General features: G+C 37.1%; 1 protein-coding gene across 24 annotated transcripts in view; it reads left to right on the top strand.

Moving 5' to 3' along the window:
• The window catches only part of TBC1D5 (TBC1 domain family member 5), a 595,437-nt gene that overhangs the window by 208,156 nt on the left and 359,802 nt on the right, over window positions 1–27,479 (top strand). For 8 of the 24 annotated variants that reach the window (XM_063602211.1, XM_055109549.2, XM_055109553.2 and 5 more), the window contains one exon: window positions 24,055–24,148. The exons of the other annotated variants lie outside the window; for them this stretch is intronic. The gene's annotated coding sequence lies outside the window, so the exon portion shown is untranslated. The remainder of the gene's footprint in view (window positions 1–24,054; window positions 24,149–27,479) is intronic. 24 annotated transcript variants of the gene reach the window in all.

The following is a 27,479-nucleotide window of genomic DNA, read 5'->3' as shown; positions in this document are numbered from 1 at the left end:
ATTCTATGTGTAATATTCTAGTACACATATATAATTTCACATATGAGCAAGTATGTTCAAGAAAAACATTCCTAATAATACCAGTTTAAGTTCTAAATGTATATGTGTATGAACGTTGATATAAAAATCCTCAACAAAATAGTAACAAACCAAATGCAGCTGTATATTAATAGGATTATACACCATCACCAAGTGGGATTTGTTCCTGGAATGCAAGGATGATTCATCTTATGGAAATTGATAAAAGTAATGTACCACAATAACAGAATGAAGGGAAAAAAGCACATGATCATCTCAATAGATGCAGAAAAAACACTTGACAAAATTTAACAATATTTCTTAATAAAAACTCTCAATAAACTAAGAATAGATGGAAACTACTTCAGCCTAATAAAATTTATATTGTAGTTTCTCATTTGTGGTTTTGCTCTCTACAATTTAAGTTACCCTTGTTTAACTGCAATATGCAAATATTATATATGATAAGATATTTTGGCTGGGTGTGGTACTTTTAATCCCAGTGCTTTTGGGGGCCAAGGTGGGAGCATCACTTGAGGCTACAAGTTTGAGACCAGCCTGGACAACATAGCCAGACCCTGGCTCTATAAAACATTAAAACAATTTTTTTTGAGAGAGAGAATGAGAAAGATACCACATTCACATATCTTATTCTAATATGTTTTTATAATTTTTGTATTTTGTTTTATGTTATTTGAGACAAAGTCTTGCTCTGTTGCCCAGGCTGGAGTGCAGTGGTGCAATCTCAGCTCACTGCAACCTCTGCCTCCCAGGCTCAAGTGATCCTCCCTGCCTGAGCTTCCCAAGTAGCTGAGACTACAAGTGTGTGCCACTATGCCAGGCTAATTTAAAAAAAATTCTTACAGAGATGGGGTTTCACCTTGTTGCCCAGGTTTCTCTTGAACTCCTGGGCTCAAGCAGTCTGGCCACTTTGGCCTCCCAAAGTGCTGGGATTACAGGCATGAGCCACCACCCTTGGTCATAATTGATGTATTTTATTGTTAATTTTTGTTCGTAATCTCTGACCTTGCCTAATTTATAAATTAAACTTTATAATAGGTGTGTACATATAGGAAAAACCATAGTGTGTGTAGGGTTTGGTTTTATCCATGATTTCAGTCATTCACTGTGGTCCTGGAATGTGAGAGGACTACTGTATGTGAGAGACTTGGAGTGAACAACATACTCAATGGTGAAAGACTGAAAACTTTTTCTTTAAGACCAGGAACAATGGAAGGATGTCAGTTTTTGCTATTTCTGTTCAATATAGTAATGGATGTTCTAACCATAGCAGTTAGACAAGAAAAAGAAAGCCATCCAAATTAAAAAGGAAGTGTAAAATTATCTCTGTTCACAGATGATATGTAATCTTACATCTAAAAAACCCTAAAGATTCCCCCAAAATGTGTTAAACCTAGTGAATGAATTCAGCAAAGTAGCAGAATACAATGCCAACACACAAAAAGCAATTGCATTTTCTTACACTAATAATAAATAGTCTGAAAAGGACCTTACAAAAGGAATTTCATTTATAATAGCATCAAAAAAAAAAATACTTAGGAATTAACCAGGGAAGTGAAAAGCTTATAAAATGAAAACCATAAAACATAATTATTGAAATAAACCATATACATTTAATTATTGAAATAAATTAAAGACATAAATAAGTGGAAACACATTGCATGTTCATGGATTAGAAGACTTACTGTTGTTATGATGTCAGTACTACCCAAAGCAATCTACAGATTCGGTGCATCCCTGTCAAAATCCCAATGACTTTTTTTTTTTTTTTTGGAAGAAATAGAAAAGCATATCCTTAAATTCATATGGAAACTGAAGGGACCTCAAATAGTCAATACAATACAGTCTTGAAACAGAAGAACAAAGCTTGAAGACTCACATTTTCTGATTTTAAAACTTACTACAAAGCTACAGTAATCAAAACAGTGTTGTACTAGCATAAGGAAGACATATAGACCAATGAAACAGAAGAGAGAGCCCAGAAATAAAACCTCATGTATGTGGTCAAATGATTTTTTTCTTTTTTCTTTTCTTACTTTTTTTTTTTTTTTTTTTTTGAGATGGAGCCTCGCTCTGTCACCAGGCTGGTGTGCAGTGGCACGATCTTGGCTCACTGCAGCCTCTGCGTCCTGGGTTCAAGCGATTCTCCTGCCTCAGCCTCCCCAGCAGTTGGGATTACAGGCGCCCACCATCATGCCCGGCTAATTTTTGTATTTTTAGTAGAGACGGGGTTTCACCATGTTGGCCAGGATGGTCTCGATCTCTTGACCTCGTGATCTGCCCACCTCGGCCTCCCAAAGTGCTGGGATTACAGGTGTGAGCCACTGTGCCCAGCCAGTCAAATGATTTTTAACAAGAGTACCAGGACTATTCAGTGGAGAAAAGATAGTCTTTTCAACAAGTGCTGCTGGGAAAACGGGATATCCACATGTAAAAAATGAAGTTGAACCCGTAACTAACACAGTATCCAAAAATTAACTCAAAATGGACCAAAGACATAAATGTAAGACCCAAAACTATAAAAGTCTTAGAAGAAAATAAGGAAAAAACTTTATGACAATGATTTATTCGGCAATTATTTATTGGGTATGACATCAAAGGCACAAACAACAACATAGAGGACTACATGAAAAGTTTTAAACTTTGTTAATCAAAAGACACTGTCAATAAATAGGGTGAAAAGACAACCACAGAATGGAGAAAGTATTTGCAAATTATATATCTGAAAAAGTTTATATAAAGCATATATGGAGAATTCCTACAACTCAACAACAAAACAAACAGCTTGGTTTGAAAATGGGTGACTTGGAAAAACATTTCTCCAAAGAAAATATACAAGTGGCAATTGGTACACCACAAGATGCTCAGCATCACTGATATTTAGGAAAATCCAAATCAAAACTATAATGAAATACCACCTTACACCCATTAGGATGGCTACTATCAACATCAAACAATAATATGTTTTGGTGAGGACGTGGAAAAAATTGGAACCCTTGTGCACTGTTGGTGGGAAGGTAAAATGGTACGGTCACAGTGGGAAGCAGTATGGTGGCTCCTTATAAATATTGAAAATAGAATTTCCATATGATGCAGTGATGCCACTTCTGGATGTATCCCCAAAATGGTTGAAAACAGGGTCTTAAAGAGACAATTTATACACCCATGTTCATACCAGCATTATTCACAATAGCTGAAATATGGAAGTGTAAGCTAAAAATGAAACTTTAAGCTTCTTAATTGTCTGAATGAACCCTTCCTCTCAGCCAAGGGCATTCCACAGTTCAGGACATGATGGGGAGGGGGTGATCAGGCATTCCCCATTATACTCTGTCTTTGGAATTCAGGCACAACTGACCAGCATTAACATTAAAACAGAGATCTTATGACTTTTTGTAGCAATAAGACACGAAATTCCAGCCTGACTAAAGTAAAGCATCACATGGCAGATAGCAGGCCCTGGAAGAAATTGAAGTATTTTGCCCCAAAATGTATTCCTTTGACATATTTAAAAATGGCCCTGCAAAACTGTCTCTTATAGGCAAAATCTACATTCTGTAGAGAATGCCTTTCTCTTTCTAGGTCTTTTCTCTGATGCTGGAGAGAATTATCTGAGTCTTTCATCATTTTAAGTCTCATAAGAAACATTTACAGTCTATTCTTTCTGAAGCCTGCTACCTGGAGGCTTCATCTGCATAATAAGAACCATGGTCTCTACAACCCCTTATCTTAACCCAGACACTCCCTTACATGGAATTTCAGGTGTTTATTTTTTATTTATTTGTATTTTTTATTTTTTGAGCACCCAGGCTGGATTGCAGTGGTGCGATCTCGGCTTATTGCAGCCTCTGCCTCTGAGGTTCACATGGTTCTTGTGCCTCAGCCTCCTGCGTAGCTGGAATTACAGGCATGCACCATCATGCCTGGCTAATTTTTTGTATTTTTAGTAGAGATGGGATTTCACCATGTTGGCCAGGCTGGTCTTGAACTTATGACCTCAAGTGTTCCACCTGCCTTGGCCTTCCAGAGTACTGGGATTCTAAGTGTGATCCACCATGATCGGCCTCACTCCAGCTTTTTGTATTTTCAGTAGAGATAGGATTTTGCATTGTTGGCCAGGCTGATCTTCAACTCCTGGCCTCAAGTGATCCGCCTGCCTTAGCCTCCCAAGATACTGGGATTATAGGCGTGAGCCACCATGCCCGACTGGGTTTCTAGTCTTTAGGTAAACTCTATTGACAAGTTGCCAATTGGAAAATCTTTGAATCCACCTGTTAGCAGTGGTGAATCTATATGGGTCTGCAACAACTTGATTCTTGCCTCCTTGGAGGAAAGAATTTTGCTGAGGGGCAGTAGTTGGTTTAAGGCAGAGGGAGAGACTGAGGCAAGTTTTAGAACAGGAGTGAGAATTTGTTAAAAAGTTTTAGAGCAGGAGTGAAAGGAAGCAGTACACTTGGAAGGGCCAAGCAGGTGACTTGCAAGATCCAAGTGCCCTGTTCATCCCTTGACTTGGGGTTTTATACATTGCTATGGTTCTGGGGTTTGCTGAAGTTGTGCACGTGTTCACTTGAGGAGTTTTTCCCTTACCTGTCGAGCGTTCCCATTGGAAGGTCGTATAAGAGACCATTTTGCCTCTTAGTGGGCCTGTTTGAGATCTTACTGAGAAGTGGATAACACCAGCACCGAGTGTTTTCTATCTGTTAGGAGACTATCTTTTCCTGGCGCTGGCTGTGACCACTTATCATTTTAGAGAGACAGTTTAACAACCACCTGACCATCACCTCATGGTCGCCTGACAGTCCTGGGGGCAACAGGGGGTGGGGGTGTGCGTGTTTGGGTGCTCTCCTGCCCTGTCCATATCTGCCTAACTACCTACTCTGACATACCTATGAGCTGGAAGCCTCCACTTTGAGTTTTTGAGTTGTTCTGCCCTTCCTGACTGAATCATTACACATCTTACATGTATTGATTGATGTGTCATGTCTTCCTAAAATGTATAAAACTGAGCTGTAGCCTGACCACCTTGGACACATGTCATCAGGACCTCCTGAGGCTGTCACAGGCATGTCCTTAGCCTTGGCAAAATAAACTTCTAAATTGAATGAGACTTGTCTCAGATACTTTTGGGTTTACAGAAGCAAACCAAGTGTTTATCAATAGCTGGATGGATAGACAAAATGTGGTATATACATATAATGGAATATTATTCAGGCTTATAAAGGAAAGAAACCAGATACTCCACAACATATGTGAACCTTGATAACATTATGTTCAGTGAAATAAGCCAGTCACAAAAAGACAAGTTCTATATTATTCCACTTATATGTGATTATTAGAGTAGTCAAGATCATAGAGACAGAAAGTAGAATGGTGATTGCCAGGAATGGGGGGAGGAGGAATGGGAAGTATATTTAATGCGTGTAGAGCATAAACCAAAAATAAAATCCTGAGCCCCCCAACTGACAGAACAGACCCCCTCTTGGCCAAGAAAAACTGGCCTCAGGGGAACCAGAAGAACTGAATTCTCCACCATGATTGGAAGGGAGGCTGGACGTGCCTTGTTACCTCCTCCCTTATGGAGTTTAGGTTAAAGTAAAGATCATAAAACTGTCAAAACAGACTCTTCATGGCAATAAGAGACAAATTTTAAGCAAGACCTGAGGCCATGCTAAGCAGTGGTTAAGCCACATCCTACAAACGGTAACATCTCTCATTAGGTTTTTATTAACCCAGTGTAATGTGGCTTACTTTCCAAGCCGACTCTGGTATAGCATCAAATGACAGATAGTGGGCCCTGAGGGAAATAAAAATATTTTACCTAAAAATTTATTTCATTGACATATTTTGAAAAGGCTGCCATAAGGCCATCAGATTGAAATGGCACTGCAAAGCCATCTTTTTTAAGGGGAAACTCCATTACTATAGTCAGGCCTTCCATTTCTAGGCCTTTCCCAAATCTAGGAGAGATTAACTAACAGTCTGACACCTTTAAGGTCTGTAGACATTTACCATATATTTTCTTAGAAGGCTGCTAACTCTGAGACCTCATCTGTATAACAAAACTTTGGCCATAATCTGCCTTATCTTAACTCAAACATTTCTTTCTGTGACTTCAAGTCTTCAGACAAAGCTTAACTCTCTCAACCAGCTGCCACCTAAAGAATCCCTAAAACCATTCTGTAACTTAAAGCTCCCCTCCCTCCCTTCAGGATGCTCTTTTTGGGCTAAATCAGTGTATACCTTCCAAGTATTGATTTATGTCTTTGCCTGTAACTCCTATCTCCCTAACATGCATAAAACCAAACCATAACCCAGCCACTGCAGGCACACTTTCTCAGGACCTCTTGAGATTGTTCCCCAGGTCATGGTCCCTTATTTTGACTCTCCCTTATAAAGGGCTCAGAATAAACCCTTTACAATTTTTACAGAGTTTCAGTTTTTTTGTTAACAAGAGATTTGGTTTTACATGATAAGAAGTTATGGAGATAGATGATGAAAATGGTGGAGCAACATTATGAACGTATTTGGTAACATTAAATTGTACACTTAAATGGATAAGTTGGTAAATATGTGTATTTTACCACAATAAAAAAATTTTTTAATGTACTTCTAATTTTGATGGCTATTTCCAAATCACCTTCTTTGTAGATTATACTAACATACATCCTCTTTAACAGATAAAAGTTGTTGTAAAAGATGTGCTTTTGTGACTATGCAGCAGCTTTATATAACCATTATATTTTTGAAAGAAACAGATCTGTATTAAGCTTAAAAAACCCACAAAACTTTGACTAGTATCTTTCAACAGTTTGTAAAGACTACTTCAGTGTTTCTTATATTCGTTATAATATGTTTGAGAAACTTCTTGACGCATGCATTGAAAATAGAATTGAAGATTGTCTCCTAATCTGCAGTAAATCTTCATTTAGTGGTTCATTAAAAGGTAATTTTTACATATCTGAAAATACATCTTTGACATAGTTTTAGTTTACTGTTAGTGGGTACTTGTACAATCTTTAAATGTGGGGATTATTGAGATCCTACTTACGTAGTTTAAAAATTTATGATTTTTTTTGGTAATCGCCATAATGTTTTTAATTAAAATTCCTGTTAGGTTTTTCATTTATGCAGTATCATTGGTTTGTTTTGTGTGTTAATCATTTTAAAGTTTAAAATGAAGTAATAGTGAGAGATAGAGCACTGGATTTTTTATGCGTGTGTTTTTTAAAAACATTCTCCCTCCTCCCCATCCCCCAACTTTTTTTTATTTTATTTTATACTCTGTTAACTTAAAACTACTAAACAGATTTTTATTTTAATCTTTGGAACAAAAAATGTTCTCTTGGGCTGATACCAGTACTTTTTATGCCAAGTTACAGACCGGAGTCTATTTTTATAGGCCAAGATAGAAACCTCTGAAAACCAGAGTTTATAATGGAAACATTGACAGGCCCTTAACTATCGCAGCACACATGGCACTGCTGAAATCATAAGGTACAAGGCACAAGATTTCCCATGCAAGGGAACATTGAATTTTTCAGCAATTGTATTGTCAAATGTCTTTCAACTAGGATTTAGTAAGCATCAAGCTGTGCCAGGGCCATAAAAGCACATTATGTGGGCCTGATTCCTGCCCTCTGAATGTTTGTACCAACTACACTAACATGGAGAAACACTTGAATAAACCTGTTGGGAGATAGCTTTGTGAATGGATTTAGTTGGAATGAAATATATGAAGTTTCTTCTCTCTATGTTTAATTTCTGATACAACCCTGAAAATCGTATCTGTTTTTGCATGTAGGTTTTTGCATGTATAGTGATACACATGTTCTAAGCATTATTACAAAGGAGGTAAGCTAGTCATCTACATCTTCATTTTAATAATTTCACTGAAGAAAGTTTAAACTATATTGTTACACAATCAAGGAAAATTGATATTGAGTAGTTAGGTGAATTAAAAACTTATCATTTTAGTTTCTCTTTGAGGGCTTCCATTTGGATAAAAAATAGAAATAGTCTTCTTCAAAAAACACATTTGATTACTCAGCTTTACTTGATTAAAGAAAAGTCATTAAAACAACCACCCTGGGTCTTTACACTTCTATGCCTTTACTTATATTTTAATTTAAGTGGGACTACTCCCCCTACCATTAATTAATGATTGCCATTAGTTAACACTGAATGAATGACCCTGTAATACATTAGTTCCTTTAAAGGGAAACAGTAACTTAGATCATATCTGATGCCTACATGGGAAATAGAATGATTTGAGATACATAGTTAATTTGAATGTTCATGAGAGTTGGATTCTTACACTTGTAACACCGACATCATCTACTCTCTTTCTGCCTTTTCTTTATCTTGTTAAATGCTGGAGAGAAGTAGAGGTGTTATGCTAGATATGCTATCTCAGAAGCATTGTGAAGTATTAGAGAAAACCAGTATCTTGTGGGAAGATAATGAAGTGATAGTCTGTTACTACAGATTTTGCAAGTACTGCCAAAAGGAACAGGTAAAAAGAAGATGTTAATTTGAATCTGATTCAGATTTTCTTTTCTAATTTAAAATTTCCTTATCCATTGACTTAAATACATATACATTTAATAAGATTTAGGTAGCACACATGCCTGCCAACCTGAGAAGTATCTTTTTATGTATCTGATTGGTTTACCATTAATGAAGATAATATGGACATATTTTGCATAGTTTAAGATTTTTGGATTTGTCATTAAATTTCTCCCCATAGTATGTTAGAAACAATGCTTTTTCATCCTGAAAGATGGAAAATTCCTAAATGAAAGTGATGTTATTCTGTATAACTGTACTAATTCTGGAATAGGGGCCCTCATTTCCATAAAAATGGGTGATTCTTTTGCTTTCTTGATCTATTTCTTTGGGGAGGAAAGACAATACTCTAACTCTTCCATCTGCTTCTCCTTGTCATTGCTATAGAAAACATCATGACAGGTTTCAGAAAATACAGTGCTGGACTTGGTTATATAGGTTAGAGAGAGAGAATCACATACTTCACAAGGGTTATTCTTTGAAGGTTCAATATGAAACGAATCTATCTATCTATCTATCTATCTATCTATCTATCTATCTATCTATCTGAATGATAGGTGTGTCTGTGTATGTATGTGGAGAACGAAGGAGAAAGAGAAACAGACACTGACTTCCTAGGGCTACAGATTTGTCTGATTAGTAAATCATTTCAGAAGCAAAGGTAGAATAACATAATACCAAAAGAACCCCAAATCCAGAACGAGTGTTAGAGCTAACTAAAGGTTGTCTTTTGCAATTCACATTCGTAGCTGAACAGGCTGGTAAGTGCTAAAGACCTTTTGACAACTCACAAAATCTATTATATACTGACTCTATTAATAAATTTATCCAATCCAATCTTATGACCAGCAGTTTCCGACTAAAATAGGTTTTAGGAAGGCAGTGTTTTTAATCAGAGACTTAGAGTTTGCTTTGTCTTTTTACTTCATAAAGCAGTTTGTTTGAGTTGGTGCCAAGATTTTCTTTCCCCAGCTCATTCACATGTTTATCTTCTCCTTCCATCCCCCCATATTAGGATTTGATATGCCATACACTAGTGTAGGAGCTCAGGAACTTCAGTAGTTGGCAGTTCCTCAAGCAAACAAACTAAGATTTTTAAATGTGATTAATGAAATTGATATGTTTTAATTGAGTAACCAGCTTGGGTATTTTTATTTTCTTTATATATTGGCATTAAATGGTCAAATAAAGTAGCACTCTATCTTAAATAGTTTATCTTTTAATTGTATGGGGAAATAGATTTAGGGATTATTGGATTGTAGAAAAGGAATTTACTCCCAAATAAGAAAGTTATATCTGAGAATATTTAATAGTTTAGGTAACTAATTGGAAGTGTGTGTGTGTGTGTGTGTGTGTGTGTGTCTGTGTATGTGTGTGTGTGTGACAGGATCTCATTGTGTTGCTCAGGCTGGAGTGCAGTGGTGTGATCAAATTTTTTTTTTTAATTTTATTATACTTTAAGTTTTAGGGTACATGTGCACAACGTGCAGGTTTGTTATATATGTATACATGTGCCATGTTGGTGGGCTGCACCCATTAACTCCTCATTTAGTATTAGGTATATCTCCTAATGCTATCCCTCCCCCCTCCCTCCACCCCATAACAGTCCCCGGTGTGTGATGTTCCCCTTCCTGTGTCCACGAGTTCTCATTGTTCAATTCCCACCTACGAGTGAGAACATGTGGTGTTTGGTTTTTTGTCCTTGCAATAGTTTGCTGAGAATGATGGTTTCCAGCTTCATCCACGTCCCTACAAAGGACATGAACTCATCCTTTTTTATGGCTGCATAGTATTCCATGGTATATATGTGCCACATTTTCTTAATCCAGTCTATCATTGTTGGACATTTGGGTTGGTTCCAAGACTTTGCTATTGTGAATAGTGCCACAATAAACATATGTGTGCATGTGTCTTTATAGCAGCATGATTTATAATCCTTTGGGTATACACCCAGTAATGGGATGGCTGGGTCAAATGGTATTTCTAGTTCTAGATCCCTGAGGAATCGCCGCACTGACTTCCACAATGGTTGAACTAGTTTACAGTCCCACCAACAGTGTAAAAGTGTTCCTATTTCTCCACATCCTCTCCAGCACCTGTTGTTTCCTGACTTTTTAATGATCTCCATTCTAACTGGTGTGAGATGATATCTCATTGTGGTTTTGATTTGCATTTCTGTGATGGCCAGTGATGATGAGCATTTTTTCATGTGTTTTTTGGCTGCATAAATGTCTTCTTTTGAGAAGTGTTGGTTCATATCCTTTGCCCACTTTTTGATGGGGTTGTTTGCTTTTTGCTTGTAAATTTGTTTGAGTTCATTGTAGATTCTGGATATTAGCCCTCTGTCAGATGAGTAGATTGCAAAAACGTTCTCCCATTCTGTAGGTTCTCTTTTCACTCTGACAGTAGTTTCTTTTGCTGTGCAGAAGCTCTTTAGTTTAATTAGATCCCATTTGTCAATTTTGGCTTTTGTTGCCATTGCTTTTGGTGTTTTAGACATGAAGTCCTTGCCCATGCCTATGTCCTGAATGGTAATGCCTAGGTTTTCTTCTAGGGTTTTTATGGTTTTAGGTCTAACATTTAAGTCTTTAATCCATCTTGAATTAATTTTTGTATAAGGTGTAAGGAAGGGATCCAGTTTCAGCTTTCTCCATATGGCTAGCCAGTTTTCCCAGCACCATTTATTAAATAGGGGATCCTTTCCCCATTGCTTGTTTTTCTCAGGTTTGTCAAAGATCAAATAGTGTAGATATGTGGCATTATTTCTGAGGGCTCTGTTTTGTTCCATTGGTCTATATCTATGTTTTGGTACCAGTACCATGCTGTTTTGGTTACTGTAGCCTTGTAGTATAGTTTGAAGTCAGGTAGCTTGATGCCTCCAGCTTTGTTCTTTTGGCTTAGGATTGACTTGGCAATGCGGGCTCTTTTTTGCTTCCATGTGAACTTTAAAGTAGTTTTTTCCAATTCTGTGAAGAAAGTCATTGGTAGCTTGATGGGGATGGCATTGAATCTGTAAATTACCTTGGGCAGTATGGCCATTTTCATGATATTGATTCTTTCTACCCATGAGCATGGAATGTTCTTCCATTTGTTTGTATCCTCTTTTATTTCCTTGAGCAGTGGTTTGTAGGTCTCCTTGAAGAGGTCCTTCACATCCCTTGTAAGTTGGATTCCTAGGTATTTTATTCTCTTTGAAGCAATTGTGAATGGGAGTTCACTCATGACTTGGCTCTCTGTTTGTCTGTTATTGCTGTATAAGAATGCTTGTGCTTTTTGCACATTGATTTTGTATCCTGAGACTTCGCTGAAGTTGCTTATCAGCTTAAGGAGATTTTGGGCTGAGATGATGGGGTTTTCTAGATATACAATCATGTCATCTGCAAACAGGGACAATTTGACTTCCTCTTTTCCTAATTGAATGCCCTTTATTTCCTTCTCCTGCCTGATTGCCCTGGCCAGAACTTCCAACACTATGTTGAATAGGAGTGGTGAGAGAGGGCATCCCTGTCTTGTGCCAGTTTTCAAAGGGAATGCTTCCAGTTTTTGTCCATTCGGTATGATATTGGCTGTGGGTTTGTCATAGATAGCTCTTATTATTTTGAGATACGTCCCATCAATACCTAATTTATTGAGAGTTTTTAGCTTGAAGGGTTGTTGAGTTTTGTCAAAGGCCTTTTCTGCATCTATTGAGATAATCGTGTGGTTTTTGTCTTTGGTTCTGTTTATATGCTGGATTATGTTTATTGATTTTCATGTGTTGAACCAGCCTTGCATCCCAGGGATGAAACCCACTGGATCATGTTTGTCCACTTAATTTTCAAGAAAATATAACTATTCAAGTAAAAGCTTTGGCTAATGTGTGGCATTTTATGTCTAATTCAGTAATATGCAGGAATGCCTTGTGGAGTGAGAGAATAAAGAGTCTGTGAGAGAAAGGGTTAAGTCTTTCCATATTTACTCCTTTAAAAATATTGTATTTCCTTTCTTGTCACTTAAATCTAAATTATGGTCACTCCCTCTAAACAGAGAGAAATGAGCTCTGATTACCCTCTTTTTGCTGATGAATTTAGTTGTAACCACCCCCCAAACCCCCATCGATATTTTCAATCTAGGTGTATTTGTATACTTTGTATACTTGTTGCTGTTGAATTACGCATTTTAGGTTGGATCAGTTCCCCTCCCCCCCCCTTTTTTTTTTTGAGACGAAGTCTCGCTCTGTGGCCCAGACTGGAATGCAGTGGCATGATCTTGGCTCACTGCAACTTCTGGCTTCTGGGATCAAGTGATTCTCCTTCCTTAGCCTCCCAAGTAGCTGGGACTACAGGCATGTGCCACCATGTCTGGCTAATTTTTGTATTTTTAGTAGAGATGGCATTTCACTGTGTTGGCCAGACTGGTCTTGAACTCCTGACCTCAGGTGATCCACCTGCCTCGGCCTCCCAAAATGCTGGGATTACAGGTGTGAGGCACCATGTCCAGGCTGTTTTTACCTATTTTAAAAATAAAACCAGATTCATTAAAAATAAAAATGCATAGTTAACCCGTTATCTGAGACATCTTGATTTATGACACGTCATTGTGGCATCCTGATGTGCTGCGTCCAATTTTATCTCACCTTTTCCCCACAAATATTAATAATGCCATGGCACACGCCTCAAATCCCAGCTACTCGAGAGGCTGAGGTAGGAGGATTGCTTGAGCCCGGCAGACGGAGGTTGCAGTGAGCCGAGATTATGCCACTGCACTCCAGCCTGGCCGACAGAACAAGACTCTGTCTCAAAATAATAATAATAATAATAATAATAATGCCTTCTTTGTACCAGCACCGTGTTAGGCATTTTTCTTGTCCTCATGAATTCAGGGCTGGCACTAAACCTTTAAAATACACATATGTGTATATATGTAAACACCCCTGCTTCCATCATACCCTCTTCCCCCCACCCTTTCTCTTACATGTATAATTGTGATAAGTACAATGATGGAAAGATAGGGCCACCCAGAAGTCAAGTAAGGAAGAGAACTAATCTAGTGGTGGTGGGCAGTGTCCAACAAGACCTCACATAAGGAAGTGAAATTTATGTTTTGTTCCCCAGGCAAATTGGGACAGAGATGTTGCAAGCTGAAGAAGAAACTTTTGTAAAGGCTCTGCGGCTGGAATGAACTTCGGTTTTGCAGAGTTTACAGATAGTGTGGTTGGAGCCCAGAGAGCTCAGGGACAGTAGCGACTGAGCCAGGTTGGTGGCTAAGGGCCACACAGGGGCTTGTAGATTCTCTTAGAAATTTCAGCCTGTGAGTAGTCACTCATCGAAGGGGTTTCAATAGGGAGAGTGATATGATTAGATTTACTGTTTTAAAAATCAATCTAACTGCAGTGATCTTTATTGAGGAGATTAAGGGGAGCAAGAGAGGGATTCTGGGAGTTCTTGTCCGGAGGCTTGAAGACTAATCCAGATGATGCTAGCTTAAAATAGGGAAGTCAGAGAAGGACAGAAGAGACATAAGTGGAAATGTCTAGTAAGTCTTAGAGTTCGAGACTAAAAGACATATAGACTGATGAAGTGAACAATTTTTTTTTTGTAGTGTTTTGAGCTAGCATTTTCTTGCTTGAAATTTAATGTATTTTCAAATATTTGTTTCTACTTGTTTTGTTATCAAAATGGACTGAGTACCTGGCTTTTCCACAAAATATTGTAGTGCTTAATTCTGTCTTTTTCTGGCTTTGGGTGCTTACTAGAGTATATATTAAGAGGGTCGTGCATAAATGAGTCCCTTTTATCTGCCTTTCCCTATAGATCTGCCCAAGTAGAGAATGAGGGGGTGAAAGAGGAGTAGAACAAAAAGTATGATGTAATTTTGTATAAGGAGTTGTCTTACTCCATTTGTGCTGCTGTGACTAAATACCAGAGACTGGATAATTTACAAGGAACAGAGATTTATTTTTCACAATTCTGGAGGCTAGGAAGTGCAAGATCAAGATGAGAGCAGGTTCAGTGTCTGGTGAGGGCTGGTCTCTGCTTCCAAGATGGTACCTTGTTACTGCATTCTCCTGAGGGATTAATATTGTATACTCACATGGTGAAAAGGATGGAAGGGCAAAAAAGGATGTAGCTAGTTCCCTCCAGCCCTTTTAATAAGCATTAACCTTATGCATTAGGGTGAAGTCCTGATGGCGAAATCACCTCCTGAAGGCCCTACCTCTTAATACTGCTGCATTGGGGGCTGGGTACGGTGGCTCATGCCTGTAGTCTCAGCACTTTGGGAGGCTGAGGTGGGCAGATCGCTTGAGCTCTGTACGCGGAGGCTGCAGTGCGCCATGATCATGCCACTGCACTCTGGCCTGGGCGACAGAGTGAGACCTTGTCTCAGCCACCCCTCCCAGCCCCCCCTAAAAAACCTAATACTGTTGCATTGGGGATTAAATTTCAACAGGAATTTGGGAGGGGATCCAACGTTCAAACCTATAGCAGGAGCCTGAACATAACAATGAATATATGAAAAAGAAAACAGAATATAAGGTTTGGATATACAAATATAAAATCAAATTAAATTTAGTATTGTGTATTATTATATGATTGTCTCATTTTGCTTCTGTGCTTATTTTGTGCAGATGTTTTTATTTCTCCAAAAATATGAGAAACATCTTGAAGATTGTCATCTGGCTAGATGCCCATTTATGTTACTTGGTTTACCTTCTTTTACTAAGTTGTTTGGTTTCTTTTTTTACTGATCTTGTTTCAGGTTTCTGTGGTGGTTGCTTTTTATCTTATTTTGTACTTTCTCATATACCATAGTGTAATACAATTTTGAGGACTTGCCTTTGTTCTTAACCTTTCTGAGGAAGGGCTCTTTTCTGAAGAAGGGGCTGAGTGGATGGGCAAGTAGTCAATGCTTTTGATCAGTTGAAAGATTTGTGATCTTTCTAAAGAATAGATCATATCATGTCACACCCTTGCTCAAAAGCTCCCAATGGCTTTCCATGCCACTGTGTATGAAAGTCCTTTCATGGCCTGAAAGGATGGAAGTGACCCAGCCTCTCTTCTATTTCCCCTTCTTTTTCTCCCAGTATCTCCAGACCTCCAAGCTGTTTCCCACTTTATGGTCTTCTGCATTTGCTGTTCACAGCATGCTCTTCTTTCAGGTTATCATGTGGCTTGTTCCCTCACTTCATTCAAATATCACCACTTCAGAGGTGCTTCCTAAGACTACACTTTCTCAGATAAGCTCCCAGCTCCCAAATAAGCTTTCAGTCATATCCCGTCTTTCTATATCCCTAGGCCTCTTTACATTTTCTTCATAACATGTGTTGTTGCTACTTGATATGTGAACTCTTTATCCTTGTCTTACTGTCTTTTCCTAGAACGTATATTTTCTGGGGACAGTAAGTTACTTATTCACCACTAAATGCTTATCTTCTACACTAGCTTTTGGCACATGGGAGGATTCAATAAATACTAAGTTGAATGTATATTATATTTGTGCAGCCCTGGATTTCCTCAATTTCTGCTTACTACCTTCTTTCCTTCCTCTACAGACATGTTGAGAAAACAGCATGGAATATCTAATTATAATGTATAAGGTTTTGAACAAATATTATGGATCACTCAAAAGTTCCATCATTTTCAACTGTAGGTGCCATCCTGTCGTTGATTTTATTCTAACCTTACTGTGTAAATATATTCACTAGAGTAGTGACAGTGTGCTGGTAATGGTGATAACAATTAAAGCTAATATTTATTGAATGCTTACTATGTATATGTCAGATATTCTGAATACTTCAGGGATATTCATATAATCTTCACAAAACCTGTGAATTGAGTATTCACCATTTTACGTGTGAGGAAACTGAGACACAGTTTAGCTAATTTGTCTAATCTCAGATAGTGAGGACAGTTCCTCAATTTAAGCCTAGATAATGTTGACTAAATCACCAGTGTCAATAGTAGTAGATTCTGGGCCAAGCGTTGTGGCTCATGTTGGGAGGATTGTTTGAGGCCAGGAGTTTGAGATCAGCCTGGGCAAAATAGGGAGACCTGGTCTCTACATAAAATAAACAGAAATTAACCGAGCCTGGTGGCACTCATCTGTAGTCCCAGCTACTTGGGAGACTAAGGCTGGAGGATTACTTGAGTCTAGGAGTTGGAGAGTGCAGTGAGCTATGAATGCACTGCTGCACTCCGGTGTATGCAACAGAGAGATTCCCTGTCTCTTAAAAAATAAATAAATAAATGAATAAATTGATTCTGGAAGTTTTTCTTCTATAGAAATAAGCATGGTGATGGAAAGAATTAATGGTTGCTGGTATATTCTAGGGTTTTTCTCTTCTCAAGGGTATTCCTCCCCTTTTATTCTCTTGGAAGAAAGAAACCTCTTGTTTTGTTTACTTTTCCCCATTACAAGCAGAAATATGACTTAATTTCTGAATTTAACATTCTAAAACTGAATGAAAAGAAGTTAGGAAGCATTTCAGAGAGAATGGAGCATTTGACATTAACTTTACAAAGTGATTAGTAGAATCTGTTCCGATGGATATATTTTCACTCATTCAGTAATATTTATTATTATATGCCAGGTCATGAGAATAGATCGATTTAAAAAAGAAGTAAAGTGTTTTAGGAAGAGGAATTGGTTGGGAGAGGATTTCTTGACCAAGACTTGTTATTCAAGAAAACAGAGGGGTAGGAAAACACTAGACGCTTTTTAGAAACTAAGAAGACATGGAAGGGAGGATTGGGAACACAGGTGTGGGTAGATCATGAAAGACATTTTGAGAACCTACAGGGGCATTTATGCTTCAGTAAGTATTATGGAACCATAGACATTACCATATTTAATCACCAATATGGATTTTTTCTGAACAGTAGTAAGCTTTATAAAGTAATATAATAAGAAACAATGGATTTTGATCCAAAAGAATGGAATTGTATTCATAATTTTGCTTCACAATTTTAAGAACTGGAGCAAGTCATTTTAACATTTTTATAATTAAATATTTTTAAAAGATACATCCCTGGCCGGGTGTGGTGGCTCACACCTGTAATCCCAGCACTTTGGGAGGCCGAGGCAGGTAGATCACCTGACGTCAGGAGTTCAAGATCAGGCTGGCCAACAGGGGGAAACCCCATCTCTACTAAAAATAAAAAAAATTAGCTGGGTATGGTGGCGGGTGCCTGTAATCCCAGCTACTTGGGAGGCTGAGGCAGGAGAATTGCTTGAACCTTGGGGGCGGAGGTTGCAGTGAGCCGAAATCATGTCATTGCACTCCAGCCTGGGCAACAAGAGTGAAACTCTGTCTCAAAAAAAAAATCCTCATGTCCTGTTTTTTAAAGTGTACATTTATGTATACAGTTGGAGAATTCCTCCTCATGCTTTGTTGGTTTCTTGTGTGTCCAGAAATTTTAACACACAGCAAAATTACATTTGTATATTTTTATAAAATAATGGGGTCATACAGGTAGCATTGTTGATTTCAGTATGCTGTGTACATATTTTTTTTTTTTTTACATCAGAGCATTTTAAATTCCTACCTATTATTCTATTTCTGGATTACCTTTATGTATGTATGTATTTATTTGTTTATTGAGATGGAGTTTGTCTTGTCACTCAGGCTGTAGTGCGATGGAGCAATCTCGGCTCACTGCAACCTCTGCCTCCCAGGCTCAGGCGATTCTCCTGCCTCAGCCTCCTGAGTAGCTGGGATTACAGGCTCCTGTCACTATATCTGGCTAATTTTTTTTTGTATTTTTAGTAGAGATGGGGCTTCACCATGTTGACCAGGCTGGTCTTGAACTCCTTACCTCAGGTGATCTCCCAGGCTTGGCCTTCCAAGGATTTGTGCACATATAAACTTCTGTCCGTGTATGTTACATAGAACAAGGATTACAGCTGTGAGTCACTGTGCCTTGCTTGATTACCATAATTTATAAACCCAAGGATTATAGAACATTTAGATTGCTTATGGTTTTTCACTATTACAATCAACTTCTTTCTGCATAGATTTGGCTAGAGGATATATAAGTAGGATACATTTTTAGTGGTAGAATTGTTGATTCAAAAGTTAGATGCATTAGTAATTTTGATAGTTATTGCCTTCCTAAACTTGCACTTTTTAAATCAAGTTCATTAGCATCAAAATGCCTATTTCTTCAAATTCTTACCAAGACTGGGTATTATCTACCTTTTTTATTTTGCATTCTGATAGGTGAAAAATTACATCTAATTGTTTTAGTTGACATTTCTTTAACTGTGAGTGAGGCTGCACATTATTTTATGTTATTGGCTGTGTATATGTATAAAATTCCGTTCCGTGCACTGCTTGTTTTTCTCCTTCGTTCATCTCTTTAAATCTTCCTGTATTATTTGTTTCATGCTTTTTACAAAAGGAAATGATACCTGCTTACTTATTAGATGGTTGGGATGATCAAATAATGTAGTATTTGTCAGTGTTTCTGAACCTTTTAAAACAATCATTGCACCCCTGAAAAGTCTTTAAAGAAAAACTTCTCCCAGTCATCCTCCACTGTGAAAGTTTAATAACACAAATATACACAGATAAACTATGTTTCTCTTTATGTACTATATTCCATTGGAGGACCATAAACTATTGTAGTATCTATGATTCCCTACACCCACTCTGTGCACCAATCTTGTCCACTAGGAGACAATATCACTGCCATTGAGAATGCATGATATATGTGAAAATTTTTGTAAACTGCAAACTGCTATTTAAATGTAAAGCTTTATTGTTCATAATTTGCATTTCATATGATATAATTTTATGTCTGTTTTGCAGCTGCTTTTTCTCAGTGCAGCTTTCTCTGTTGCAAACATGGGTATTTACTATTTTATTATCCATTTTGCTGGCTTCAGAACAATCTTTTTTGAGTTGACCTCTGATCAACTTTCTCTGTCCATCTCTGCCTGTTGAAATACTATTTCTTCAAAGCCTGTCCTAGATATTCCCCTCTCCAGAAAGTCTTTTGAGACCCCTGTATTTACCCCTTGACCTTTCAGAGTTAGAGCTCCTTTTAATACATCTTCTTTGCTGTAACATTCTAGTTTTCATTATGTGGTCTGCATTTTTTTTGTGTTGTACCTCCCAGGAGATGTTTCTTTTCTTATCTCTATTTCCTGATGTTCCTTTCCCCATGCCATTGTACATAGTGAGAAAGCAGTAGGATATCTTAAAATGAGTTTCTGAAGAAGGTTCACTTCAATTTCCAGCCACTTAGTGTGCGACCCTGAGATGAAATCGTTAACTTGCTAGACTCAATTGCCACCTATGTAAAATGGGGGTAATAATGATTCCTGTCTGGTAGGATTGCTGAGAAGATTAAATGGGATAATAATACACATAAAACACAGTGTCTAGCATTTAGTAAGCATTAAGTGAAATATTAGCAATCATCACTACTCCAAACAGTTCTTAGCACAGAGAAAGACAAATGATGCTAATTTGTTCAATAAATATAATTGAACTGCATCATCGTTCCACAGATGACAAAGCATGGTATGAAGTTTTGTCATTTACTTTTGATTGTTTACTGAAGTTTACACATAGATTTCAAAATTCTAAAAATTATTTATGCAATGATTTCATGTAAATTAGGATAGCAAGAATTATAGAACTCTAATGTACTTAGTTTTTAGACATTTTATTACGGTACTCAATGAAATTTTGGAGATAGTATGCTACATTCTTTTACCTAATTGTATACATTGGAAAAGGAGGTGTATATTTTTGCTAGTAAAATTCCCTGGGAGTTGGGATAGGGTTTGTGTAGCTCCTCTGTAGTCCCAGTTTATTCAGTTTTGTTAATTCTTTTCATACACCCTTTCTGGCCTGTATCTGTTCTATGTAGAGTTTATAGAATTGTTTTGTTTTTTAGTATTCATTGAAGTCTTGAAACATTCTTTGACAATCACCGTAGAGCCTTTATGTTTTCTGACTTCAAGATATTATGTGAGCACTATGTATTGTGTTCTTTTATAATTAGCTCCTCTCCTGTATCCTTTTTTTCACCTTCTCAGTGCTTTAGTCTTTCCCTCTTATGCAAATGAAATTGAAATAGTTTATTCTCATTTTGAGGGCTTATAATGACATTTTAATATATGTCAGTTTTCTTACATGGGCAACCTAAACAGTTTTGGTGTTAGAACACATATGGACAGAAGTTTACATGTGTACAAATCTCTTTTATGAAAAAAATGGAACCATTACCATTACAATCAATGTGGATTCTGAGAGAAACCCCTAAGTCAGATCACTTTGCAATGATACTCAAGATTATTATTTAATAATATTTTAATATTTTAAGTGACTATCATTTTTTACTATCACTTTTATAAAGTCTATATATATTTATATGTTATGTTTGGGAAATTGGAATTTTTCTTGCCCCTGTAAATAATGATAGTCTTCTACTACAATTGGAACATTTGCATATTTATACTGAGACTTTTTGGCTCCTGTATCCAAGTTAATAGAAGTTTCTACTCCATCAGCAAGTAAGCTCATCATTTTTGAAGCTACTAATCAATTAAATTGGCCATTTTAATATGGACTACAACATATTTTCACATTTTGCATTATTTAATGTTTTAAAAATTTATGGTCCCATAAATTTTGATGATCATACCTTAGATTCTTGTGCTGTATCATGTATAATTATTAACATTAATACAAGAGTTCAAATACTATGTTAATTCATGAATGAAAGAGTTAACGTAATATTTTATATTAGTCTCAACAAATTAACAAAGTTCACATTTTCTTTGGATTTCATCCCCCCCAAATTATGCACTTATACGTTCTTCACTGGTAAAGATAATACAGCTGATCCTTGAGCAACATGGGAGTTAGGGGTGCTGACCCCTATGCAGTCAAAAATCCATATGTAACTTTTGACTTCCCAAATGCTTTGACTACTGATAGCCTACTGTTGACCAGAAGCCTTACCAATGACATAAACAGTTGATTAACACATATTTTGTGTGTTATATGTACTATACTGTATTCTTACAATAAAGTTAGAGAAAAGGAAATGTTATTAAGAATATCCTAAGGAAGAGAAAATATATTTGCTATTCATTTAGCGGAAGTTACCCTTGTTGCCTTCACATTGAGTAGGCTGAGGAGGAGGTGGAAGGGGAGAGGTTTCGGTCTTGTTGTCTCAGGAGAGGTACATGCAGAAGAAAATCCACATGGACCGGTGCAGTTCAAACCCATGTTGTTCAAGGGTCAGCTGTAGTCTCAGAACTGTTTAAGAATAGTCTTATACTCTGTTTCTACTCAGCAGCTTTTGTATTCTTGTCAGAATATTTGATTTTTCTGCCATATGGTAGCTGATGGTTTCCACTAAGAAGTTTGTTCATTTATCTATTATATTTCTTTGTAGCTCCTTTTTTCAGGGTAATTGAAAAACAAGATTCCGTGGAGCTGGGTCAGTACATTTGAATCACACATTTTAGTTTTTTCCAGTAACAATCAAATGGCAGCTCTGGAAAAAACATGTCTTTCCTGCCTTTGGATGAGTTCTTTTGGGGTCTTGTCCTTTGAGATCTCTTTTAATCCTGGAGCTCCTACAATGTCTCCTTGTCTGTCTACTGGTAGGGTTGTCAGATAAAATACAGAACTCCTTGTTAAATTTGATTTTCAATAAATAATGAATACTTTTTAGTATAAGTGTCTTAAATATTATGTTTGTTGTTTTTCTGAAATTTAAATTTAATTGGGCATCTGTATTTTATTTCATTATTTACTTATATTTATTTATTTGGCAACCCATTTCCTGGACTTTTTCTTAACTAAATTTTGGGCCCCTTGAGAGAAGGAGATTGATTGTACCCTAATTCTATAACTTGTTTTCCTGTTCCCGTGGTAGATGGATAATTTTTTACTGACTGAAAAAATAAGCTAATAAACTGAAATGTTTCTTTATCTGAGTATTTATAAAGAAACTTTCTTCTACTGAGTTTGCCCTTTTCTGTGAATAAATTCATTGAAAAAAATCATGTTTCAATGAATAATTGCAGATCTCAACCTTAATTTAAAAATTTCATCTCCCTTTCTCTTCCTTTCTCTTCGTCATTTCTCTTCCTCTTATCTTTCCAGCTCTTACTATAATTAGCTAGCATTAACAGCAAATGTTTGCTTTAGTTAAATTATTCAGAACATTTATTTTACTTGTCAAAGGTTAGATCAGGTTGTTGTTTGAACTGGTAATTAAATGCAGGCTAATATGCTTTCATATTTATATGCACTATAAGCCTGTTTCCTCATCATTCTGTATAATTTTATGATGTTCAAGGCTGACATTTCAAAAAGGATTTTGGTTTTGTGGAAAAGAAAACATTCTAAGTAATGTAGTTTGTTATGTGATTTGAGAATGTCCAAAGTTGTGGTTGAAAGTAAATACTACATTTCAATGTCATTGTAACATGTAGTATCATGGTGGTAATTTTCACCAAGTAGTATATAATATTAAGCTCACTGCCTATTGAGTTTGCATTTGATATGAGGATCAGTGCTGTGTTGGCTATAGTAGGTGCTCAGTATATATTTGTTAAGTGACTGTTTTAGGTCTTATTTATGGCATAGTTTAAAAAAATAATAAGATGGAAAACTCAGATCTTTTATCTCAAATAGTTTAATCCATATCTATTCCTACGACATACTACAGGTTCTCTTAAATCATTTCAATTTGTGTGCTTCTGTGTAGAACAAGTATAGCTCAATTAGTCCTCATATCTGGGAATTATACTGAAGCATGTCTTTGTTTTTGTTGATTCATTGAATAAATGATTTTTGCAAGTTCTGGGGTGCTAGTAACTTAGAGTATAGATGAGTAAAACAGGTCCCCTATCCTCACAATAGAAGTTAGTCGAAAACCAACCATTATACTAAAGAATGGTTAATATTAGGGTGGAGTTATGCATAAGGTAAGTGGACATCTGAATCAAATTAGGAGAAGGCATGTTGGGGAAGAGTGACTTTTGAGCTGTATCTTAAGGGCCAGTAGCAGTTGGTTAGGCGAAGAAGGTAAGAACAGTAGTGCCTTGCAGAGGAGCCACATGTGTGGAAGTGCTGAGGTGTGTAATTTGGTATAGTTGAAGAAAATTTAAATATGGAGAAGTAGTAGATGGTGCCCTCCTTTACTTAAAAGTAGTTTCCATTGACATTAGGAAAAAGCTCTGAATCTTGAGAAGGTCTATAAGCCATGTGTTTTACAGTCCTTTTCTGCTTCTTAAGCCTGAAAATCAACCCAGCTGAGCTTGACTCCCTACACACTTTACATGAAATGTGCATGCACTGCCTCTTCCCTGAGCCCTGGTATACAATGTTTTCTCCCCCAAGAATGCTCTTTCTGAAGCAGGATATTTGCTTGACTTCTTCATGGGACTCATGACAGGAGTGCCTCATTTACACAGCCCTCTGCTCTCAACTCCTTGCAGGAGGGAGCCTGTGAGCAAACGAGGTGGAAACTGGAGTGCACAAGTGCTGGAATGGGCTGTCTGCCTTCCACCCCTCACGGGAGGGAGCGCGCAGGTGAGCAGGTGCGGGAGCCAGAGCAAGCACTTTTGGGCTCCAGTAGGAGCAAACTTCGGGCCCCATAGCAGTGTCTAGGTGGGGCTTCCTGTGACCTCTAAAGCCCCAGAGGGCATGTTACATTGTTCTTTTAGCTCTGCCCTTTGCAGACGGCTTAAGTGTTAACAGCTCAGTGGGCTTTCTGCCTTTTTGCTGAGGCAGCTGCCCTCTGCCAGGAAGGGCAAAGAATCAGTGCGACAGCCTTTTGTATCTGCACTTGTGGCTCCCGAGCTCTTGTCCAGCATCCAGGAAAAATGAGGTTGCATGAATGAATTGAAGGATGGTAAATGCGGGGGATTTTATTGCTGATGAAAGTGGCTCTCAGTGGGAAGGGGAGCTGGAAAGGAGATGGGGTGGGTAGGTAATCTTCTTCCCCTGAAATCTGGCCATCTCCAGCTGGATTATTCTCCAAAGTTATGCAAGCTGTCCCTCTGTAAAGCTGTCCCTTTCAAGTCAAGCCACTTCTCTCCCATGTTCAGTCGTAGTCCTCTGCATCAGCTACTTCCTTCTCTGTGCTGGCTGAGTCCTGGGTGTCCTATATTATAGGCACAGGATGAAGGGGCAGGGTGGGCCATGGGTAGTTTAGGAAAAGGCAACATTCGAGTGGGAAAACAGGGATAGAAGTTCTAACTTTGGGCTGTGGGTTTCAGGCATTTCGGCTTGAAGGTGGGGTTTTGTCAGGGACCCACCCTTTTCTGCTTAGAATTTCTCTGCCCCCGGTCCCTATCATTTCTTCCCTCTTCTAGTCTGTTCCTACTCTACTGTTTTTATTTAGCTGAGATCAATATAACCTTAAAAACATGTAACAAGTAATGCATCTGCTGTCTTATGAAGAATTTTTAATGTTTATTATTATTGCCAGGAATGACAACAGTGAACCATAGTACACTGCAGCTTTTGATATATGTCCCCATATACTTTATTTCATCCTTGTAACAGTCATGAGATAGGTATTATATGAAATTTAGAAATACATATAATTTTTTTTCCATAGTGTCCTTTTATCTAAAATTTAATGTCTTCTGAAGAGAAGATAGATAACTGAAATAAAAGTAAAAACATCTTTCAAAATAGGAGTAAATGCAGTTAGTTATATAGTATATCATGTTTGTATTTGTATGTATGTATTTTTAATAAAATTGACTTAAAAGATTAGCCACAAGATAGTGTCTACTTTATGTCAAATATAAACCAGATGTTATTCTGAAATGCTTTCAAACTCTGCTTTTATAATCAAAAAACTATTTTTTTGTAATGTATGGAAGGATAGTTGGAAATTCCAGTGGTTAACTTTTTTCATGAATATTATTAATTTGATTAATCATAATCATTGCCTTATGACACATTCTCATCATTGACCTGTATGTGGTTCTTTTATTATTTATTTATGGATGGTTAACTTTGTAAAGCTTGCATATTGTGTAACAATAACGTTTACTTGCTTCTCAGAAATTTCCTGAAGTTAAAACTTTTAAATGAAACACAAGGACTTATGACAGTTCTCACCCACCATACGAGTGTGTTTATGAACTAACCTTTTAGTTCCAGCTCAACACAACAAGTGGCTTCTTTTTCCTATAAGTGGATGGTCTTGCTAAAAAAGCATAGTTCAGAAGTTGAGTAAAATACACAGATTTCATGTTGCCTACAGCAAGAAAGGTGAGGGTTTCTAGGCAGAGGGCAAAGTTAAAGATGACTGTTTCCTTTTTCTGGGTCTAATGAGTGTGACCTAGATCAAGGTGGTTGTTTGTAAAGAATGGTTTTGATTCTGGATTTTATTTTGAGGGTAGAACAGACAAGATTTGCCAGTGGATTAGATATATTCCAGGAAAACATTTCTGTGCTAGTTGAATTTGGGCAGATAACCTGAATGATATGAAGAGCAGAGTGTTCCCAGAAGAGGAGATGGGGATGTGCAAAGACCTAAAGAGACAATGAGCTGTATTTTTTTTTAAGGAATAGAAAGAAGACTTAGGTAGCCAGAGCATGTTGAGGGAGAAGGGAGAGTGGACTCCGAGGGTTAGGCATTACCCTGAATTTAGGACCTCTTAAAGAAGAGATAAGTAAGCATTTCCCAGAGTGATGTTTAGTTTACCAGTAGCATGAACCACATTTATAATTGTGTTGTCTGTTTTTGATGAATTAATGAATAGGTTTTATTCCTATTGGATAATATCTGCATATTATGGGGGTACAAAGGAATGAAAAATACTTTCTCTGCCCTCAAGGAATACATAGTTTGCATTTACAAAAATGTATGATAAGCGAATAACTACTTATGATAAGGATAATAGTTTATATAAACAATAGAAGTGATGTATCAAGGATTGCTTAATAAGGTTGGTGAGTGACAATTTCTGCTGTAACATTATTTTCAAAACATTAATCATTTATTATATAACACCTTAAGGATTTTAACTATGCCTACTACTTTATTATAATTTATTTAATATTTTTCCTTTCATGAATTCTTTCTTTCTTTAAATAAATTTATGTAAATAGGAAATCTTTTGGCCACAGATTATCCTAAACAAATTAGCACTTGCTATAAATAGAGGGGAACCATTAAAAAAAACTTATTCTAATAAAAAAGTATGTTTTTGCCAAGCCCAGAGGCACATCCAGAGCAGGGGAAATACTGCTATGGAAGAGCAGGGAGAAATTACTTCTGGTGCTGGTCCCTAAAGGAAAAGTTGAATGTTGGAATTATGTACAGGATTTAGAAAAGTGAAGAGGAAAGGCCTCCTCAGGAGGAAAAGAGATGCATAAAACTGAATGGAGGAATGTGGAAATGTTTTTATGTAAGCTACTTTGGCTAGCAAGGACTGGTGCTTCTTAGCTGCTGGCCTTCCCTCAGTGAGGTACTGAAGTGACTGGTGCAATGTGAATTTATAGCATTTGGGGACTTAAATAATGATTTAAAATCCCCAACTACAGTTTTGGCTATTTGATAACGATTCCAAAGATCAAGTGTGATTTTTTTCATAAATTATAATTTTGCTGAGGAATATGTGAATTATGGTGTATCCACAGCTTACTTATTACTTGCTTTCCTTACTAGATAATGCATTTACTCTGAGATGGTGATCTGTACAAGATGTGTACACCTTATAACTATTAAGGATCTGTTTATCTCAATATCTCAGATTTCGAAACAGCTTGCATGCGAGAAAAGTAAACTGAATTCTTTGGTATTACGTTATCGTTAACATAACAAAGGAAACTACCCTATAATTCTTGGCTTAATTTTTGTTAGGCCACTTATTAAGTGATTGTTGTCATTTGAGGTAGC

The sequence above is a fragment of the Pan paniscus genome, chromosome 2, assembly GCF_029289425.2.
Source record: "Pan paniscus chromosome 2, NHGRI_mPanPan1-v2.0_pri, whole genome shotgun sequence".
NCBI lineage: Eukaryota > Metazoa > Chordata > Mammalia > Primates > Hominidae > Pan > Pan paniscus.
Note: the sequence above shows the minus strand (reverse complement) of the source record. Positions and strands in the feature narration are given on the sequence as shown.